Below are 7,422 nucleotides of genomic sequence, written 5' to 3'. Positions count from 1 at the left end.
CAGCATGAGGATCTCGTCCAAAAGTACCTGCCGGTGTTTGCCAGAGAACTTGAGGTTGGGACAGAGGTGCCGTGCGCAACAATGTGGTTGTGATCATGTGTGTGACCTGTGTGTTCGATACACCAACATCGTGGATCATTATATCCCCAACATCTCTGGTTGTCTGCGGGACAATGAGGCTGTCATCAGGGAGCAGACCCTCATCATGAAAGACCAACCTGCTCCAGGTGGGAACTCTTCTAGACATTTCTTCACTAGTTTATAGTTTAAAAAATTGATTTCATTTTAGTTTTATAAAAAAGAAAGAAAGGGGATGATATCAACTAGGACTGAGCCATATGGAGAAAATCAAATACCAAATACCTCAGTGTCATATTGTGACGATAATGTGTGGTTGGCTATTGGTGCTTTAACAAAATGTTATTTACACAATGACATTTTTAATAAATATTCTCCAGAAATAATTTAATCGCTTAGTGGGTAAAGGTAAATAATAGAACAGCTAGAACAGTCTGGTAGTAGGTTCAGAAAGTACATTAATTTACTGTAATGTAGCCGTTAAAGACAACACTTATCATATTATCATATTACGATATTATGATATATCCAAAAACTAAGACCATATCCAGTCTCATATCGTGATATCGATATATTGCCCAGCCTTAGTATCAACATATATAATTACGTCCAAAGCTGTTTTGCACCCACAAATACAACAGTTATGTTTTTTTTTTTCAGTTGACTAATATACGAACAAACGCTAGCGGCAATTTGAAGTCAGCCTTAGAAAGACAACCACCTTACAACTCGGCTACTGAGCAAATCAGAAGGTAAATAGAAAGTAGTGTCTGGTGTGTGTGCCAGTGTTTATGCATTTGTGTGTCAGCCTATTCCCGCATTTGGCGAGTGTTAATTTCAGACCTTTCCCCGTACTGTGAAACAGTAGCCATTTCATTTTCTTTGTAAATGTAAGAGAACTTGATTAAAGAAGAATTTCAAGATGCTTGAATCATCTCCTCAATGGAGTTTGTTTTTCAACAGCTATTATTGATTTACTAAGGTATATTGTATATAATTTGCATAGTTAATATTGTTCTTGGTGTTCAGTTCATACAGGTTTTCAAATATCATTTAATAAAAATATCTTTTTTTTTGCATCGACTCGTGGGTCAAAAATGGTGATATGAACCGAACATGGGTTTGGTGTATCGTTAGAGCCCTTCTCAAATGGCTTGTTTTACATGACGGTAAGACATCATTGTATAGACTATTCCTTTGCAATTTAACACCACATTAGCCTGAGGGTTATGCCAACTAAATTGGGTCATCATCGATCGACTCTGCATTCCTCCTTCATGCTACTCTGGGAATCTTTAAGCAGGGTGTTGTTTCAGTGTTTATCTATAATTGCCTTTCTTATTTATTTCTAGGAGGAATTCGTCAAATGGAAGGGCTCCCTCTTCTTTCGCTTCATGGTGGCGCTGGTTGACCCAGTCCCTGCCATCGCCAGGTAAATCACACTGCATAGATAAAAAGGTGATTATATAAGAAAACAATTTTAGGACTTAACGTGTTTTAATTCAATTTTAATTAGAGTATCAAATCATAACAAAAGTTATCTCGAGACACTTTACAGATAGAGTAGGTCTAGACCACACTAATTTACAAAGCCCCAAAATATTCCAGTAATTTCCAAGAGCAACCAATTGATGTGACAGTGGTGAGAGGAAAACTCCTTTTAGGAAGAAACCTGGGACAGACCCAGGGTCTTGGTAGGAGGAGTCTGACGGTGCAGGTTGGGGTTGTGGTGCACAGTGGCAATAACAGTCACAATAAAGATAATGGAACACTGACTACAAATGGTAGTCATAGTTAGAGATGGTCCGATACCATTTTTTGCTTCCTGATACCAATTCGATACTTGAACTTGTGTATGGCGACGATTCAGAGTACTGATCCGATACCAGCGCTCATATATTTATTATTTATTAACAACTGTATACTACTATCCCTGTATGGATGTGATATGAATGATTTGATTGTTGTTGGTCTGGCTCAGGATACACGCTTTGTGAAACATGAACACCACAAACAATGAACACTGTAGAACGTTTTTTATTATCCACTTTGACAGTCAGTCATAATGGATATAACCGACAAGAAGGAAGGGGGGTGTGGGGAGAGAGAAGTTTGAAGAGGGATGGTAGCTAGAGGAGAGCTGTCCAAGACGAACGACTAACGTTTTTTTATGGCCGATACACGACCACAGAGACGACGTTCCGATGAACAAATAGCAAAGAAGAGGGAAAAGGAGAAGGAGAAGGAACGCGCAAAGTCCCGAGTTTACATCGGAAAAGCTTTTGAAAGGTGGCAAGAACTCTGTCGGCAGCAGGGGGGGTGGTGGGGGGGCGAGCTCGCCTCCGTTTTGTTGACAATACTTCAAAAGTCAACAAGAAGTGACGTCACCCAACTTCGCTTTGAGCAACTTTAAGTTTAGGGACCTCCCTACGCAGTCAACAGCGTTTTATACGGCAATACATTTGTTAAATACATATGAATTACAGTGCTTTAGTTTTTGTAGCTAGAATATATGTATGAATGTTTTATGAGAACAGCCTGTTTTAGGGAGCATATGTGTATTTATTTTTTGGGGTTTAGCTATAATGTACAACAAGCACAGTGACAGTTTTTACCATTGTAATGTCCAAGACAAAGATTATAGGACACATCTATTCTCCAGTCATACCGTGTTATATGCAGTGCATACTCTGATTTCCACAGGCATTTCACATGAACAAATGAGCGGAACACACACAGCTCTGATCTAATATGGCTTAGACTTACAGACTTATACTTCTTTATTATGTTTTTGGGATGAAATTGAAATTTCCAGCACCTACAGAAATCCACCATAACATAAAACCTATGTGCCTCCTGTTTCCTGTCCCAGTCTGTGTGAATACTGCCTGGTCCACCTGCTGCTGAAGAAGAACTCCGAAATGTCAGCCAGCACTCATCGAGTGCATCTTTCACTTCAACTCCTACAACAAACACAAGTCCTACAACAAGTTCCCTCAAAGTGAGAGGTAGGAAGCTGTGTGGATGTTTCTGTTATCTAGTTCACATTTGACTTCATTTACTTGATTATTTTCCCAGATGACACTTTTGTACATATTATTTTTGTTTTTTTTGCTCATTTTTAAATTAAATTTTTTAAATCTATGCAGAGAAAAGGCTCAATTTTCGCTGAAAGGAGCTCAGCAACGCGAGAAGCGGTTTTCGGATCTACCGCTTTCTTTTGGAGCACTTCACGGACACCCAGCGCTTCAAACGTCACTATCAAGATCAACCAGACCGTTTTAGGGTGAACATGTGTATAGATGAGAGAAACGTTTCATGCATAAAACCACCAATTCCTTTTCCAGTTTGTGTGGTCAAAATGTTTTTCTTTCTTGGTGATGATTTGTGATAAAATGAACTGGTCCCATGGCATGAAAAAGCACTTATGAGTTTTGCAGCTTGCCTATGCCCCCCAGTGGCCAGACAGAAATGGTGAAAGGTGTAAACCGAGCCCTGGGATCCTGCTCTGCCTTTAAGAAAATGAAAGCTCAGATGGGGATCTGGAATCTTCCCTTATGAGATCATAAGGGGCAAGGTTACCTCCCCTTTCTCTGCTTTGCCCACCCCCCCAATATTAAATGTAACCATATATTAACGTTTTAAAATACTTAAATATAGTAATAAGTAAAAACCTACAGTCCCCAAACACACAACTACAAAAATTAAAATAAATAACAGTTACACTTTAATAAGTAACCACCAAATAAATGTTGAGTTTGTAGTACAAACAGAGCCCGAGGAAAAATATGGAATTTTAAAAGTTTCCTCCATTACGGTATCTAGGTAACGGTAGACTACAGAGAAAGAGCAAAGTCTGATTTTACGTCCGTTTCGGAGCAACAGAGGGAAAATATTTTGACACAATTAAGTGGCACCAAAATTTGCTTGACTCCTACCGGTTCCATAGTGGAACTGGGTTTCGGTACCCAACCCTAGATGCTTGTAATCAATTACTTATCCATTACTTTTACAAGGACGTCATTAAATGGTGTGCAAAAGAAAATCAATTCACATTCATGAATCGATTAAAGCTCTACCAATTTTAATTGATTCATGGAATTCCAAAAATCTATTATACTTTTATATTTTTCATTTTGTAACGGCGTGTATACTATCCCGTGGGGAAGTAACTACCTTTACATACTGTGAATCGTGTTGTTTAAATAAAAATCTTTTGAATAAAATCAATTTCGAATCAAAGCTTGAGCCTAAAAATCGATAACGAATCGTGACATTTCCGAATTGTACACCCCTAGAGGAAATATTGCTTAAATTGGTGATGAATACCATGTATAGCAATATGTGATAATATTAACGGGGTGACACATTGTTATTTCGATTGATTCAAGTCACATTGAATCATGAGACCAGTAAAGATTCAGACCCCTACTAGTTACTCTGACTTCCATCAAAGCACGATTATACACCATATGATACATTAAAGAATAATTTTAAATCATACAATTATACAGAATACTCAGTACCCGTAACACAGCTTTTTTTTTTCCTGCCACACGCATCATTTTTCCATTAATGACATGCCACTTCACGGCATAGTATTACAGCAGAGGTGTGTCTCTTTTATTGATACATTTCAATATTGATGATCAGCATGTGGGATATGGGATTAGAGTGCCTCAGGTCACATAGTTTACGTTACCCCCCCCCACAGCCAGCTAGTGCCCAGCTATTATCATTACAGCAATCTGAATCCAGCAAACACAAAACTCCAGCGCTGGGGGGGGGGTAATATTCACCTTTAGCTGTCTTACAGTTAAATAGTCAACGAAAGGTAACAGTCCTGCGGCAACGACATCTATGTTTAGGCACCAAAACAACCAGTTATAATTACAACAAGTGAAGGGGAGATATTTCCAAGAGGAGGGAAGATCTACTGCACAACGTCGGCCATCAGACATCTCCCCCGCCACGGAAGCCAGCCACCCGCACCTGCCAGACTCTTGAGTAACGTTTTAACAAACCCCTTTCCCCCCCCCGGTGCTGAAAACATCTGAAAGGACATGTGAAATGTATTGTGACATTGGGGTTTGGCTGCTGGCTAATGTTAGCTTGCTCGCTTGCTTGCTAATTGGTCTGCTACCAATACAAATTGAGATAACCGCTATAATCACAGGTCCAGAAGAAGGCCTTCATAGAGAACACAGTTCCTCTCATCATCAGCCTGAAGAGCCTGCTGGAGCAGAAACGCTCTCCTGTGCTCCGAGACCTCATGTCTACCTTCAGGTAAGACCACAGCATGGACATGTGGATGCTTTCTGCATATTCATCTGATTAATCCAGCAGCAGTGGATCAGCGGACCGCTAACGTTAGACCCAGCAGCAGCTGGTCAGCTGCTTCCATGTAGTCCATCCCAGCCTTGGCAGGTCTACAATTTCCAAAGTCCAATCCCTGATGTCCTTACACAAGTCTCTGGTCTTGGCCATTGTGGAGGGGTTGGATTCTTTGATTGAGTGTGTGGCCAGGTGTCTTTATACAGGTAACAAGTTCAAACAGGTGCAGTTAATACAGGTAATGAGTGGAGAACAGGAGGGTGTCTTAAAAAAAACCTCTGTGAGAGCCGGTATTCTAACTGGTTGGTAGGTGATCAAATACTTATGTCATGCAATAACATGCAAATTAATCATTTAAAAATAATACAATGTGAATTTCTGGATTTTTGTTTTAGACCTTATTACAGACATCTACATACTTTGTAAGTTAGAAAACCTGAAAAATGGTAGTGTATCAAATACTCCCCACTGTAGGCAGGACTACTGTGTTGAAATGCGTTAGATGTATGAATGCAATGCAGCAACAAGACAGGTTGAGTTATGTTTTTACTTCCATTCATCTGCCGCATCTACTTCTACTGTTGTAGACACAAGAGTCACAAAAAAAAGAGGGAAAGTTCTGAAAAATATATGTTTACCCTGAAGCATGAAAAGCTCTTTTGAGGCTGCACCCAACCTTTGTGTGACACTAAATCATAACAAGGGTGACCTTGAGACACTTTACAGATAGAGTAGGTCTAGATCACCTTCTCTAATTTACAAAGACCCAACCATTCCAGTCATTCCCCCAAGAGCAAGCATTTAGTGTGACAGTGTTAAGAAAAACTAACGTTTAGGGAGAAACCTGGGACAGACTCAGGCTCTTGGTGGGTGGTGTCTGACGGTGCAGGTTGGGGGTACGATGAACAGTGGCAATTATAGTCGCAGTAAAGATGATGGAACTAAACTCCATGATGCCGTTGTTCCCATCAGGTGACCATGCAAGAACATCGTAACAAGGTAAAGGACTTTTTTCCCTGGAGATGAGCAGCTGGCAGTTGAGGTGGAGTTTGCTCTGAAGATGGCGGAGAAGGAGAAAGAGATGGAGAAGCAGATGGACAACTGCAGCTTGACAGGAGACGCCAGGCCTCCAACTACACAGGTCAGTTCACACTACATACACAATGTGTATTTATAATACGGGGTTCCTACGCAGTATGGAAAAGTGTGGAGTTTGATTTTTAGTCATTTCCAGGTCTAGATAAGTACGGAAAAAATAATCAAAACCAAAAAACCTCTTGACCAAGATAACACTTAATCATAATTTTATGGAAACGGCCCAGGTGATTGATTCCAGATCTAGTCCATTTAGACATGGGTAAGATATGGACTAGCTTTTATTGACTGGTGAAACCTCCTCCAATTTTATTTGACAAAGATTTTAAAAGGTATCAGTCTAACCAGAAATACAAAGAAAATAGGGGTATTAATTAATATTCAAGGTAAACGTCTTTATTCAAATATGAAAATTTAGTGCAGAAGTACTACACAAAACGGCAATAAAAAGGATTTAATACAAATTATGGGTGGTATTAGCTCATTTCCTTAGGGATTTGGGTTGGGAACTGGAGGGTTGCTGGTTCAAGTCCCTGTACAGACCAAGTAGTAGTAGTAGTAGCCGGAGAGATGCCAGTTCACCTCCTGGGTACTGCCAATGGGCTCTTGAGCAAAGCATGCAATCCTGGTCCATACTGTGAATCATGTACTGTATATAGCATCTTTTTAGATTGACTGAAAAATAAATACAATACATGATAATATTACATTCACTATTGTGATTTATTTAGTTTTGTTTCTGGAAGCATTATTTTTTATAATGTTTAAGAATTATTGATTTTCTTTTACAGTAACAGTGTAGGCCAGTGTATCGCAGTTCCCCACAGTCAGTAAAGGTTTAATGGTGATTTTGCTCTTTCCTCAGTGTTCAGTCCAGGGCTCTCCCATCAGGTCCAGGCCCCTCCTCCCTTTACC

The 7,422-nt window shown here is 39.8% G+C and overlaps 1 long non-coding RNA gene across 1 annotated transcript; it reads left to right on the top strand.

Moving 5' to 3' along the window:
• The first annotated feature begins 211 nt into the window (after positions 1 to 211).
• LOC116705752 (uncharacterized) lies at positions 212 to 2,983 on the top strand. The gene is made up of 3 exons (XR_004336017.1): positions 212 to 227; positions 1,431 to 1,510; positions 2,951 to 2,983. It is a non-coding gene; the product is annotated as an uncharacterized LOC116705752 (long non-coding RNA).
• Positions 2,984 to 7,422: the final 4,439 nt, after the last annotated feature.

The sequence above is a fragment of the Etheostoma spectabile genome, chromosome 17, assembly GCF_008692095.1.
Source record: "Etheostoma spectabile isolate EspeVRDwgs_2016 chromosome 17, UIUC_Espe_1.0, whole genome shotgun sequence".
NCBI classification, from domain to species: domain Eukaryota; kingdom Metazoa; phylum Chordata; class Actinopteri; order Perciformes; family Percidae; genus Etheostoma; species Etheostoma spectabile.
The sequence above is the reverse complement of the archived record's forward strand: the minus strand, read 5'-3'. Positions and strand labels throughout refer to the sequence as shown.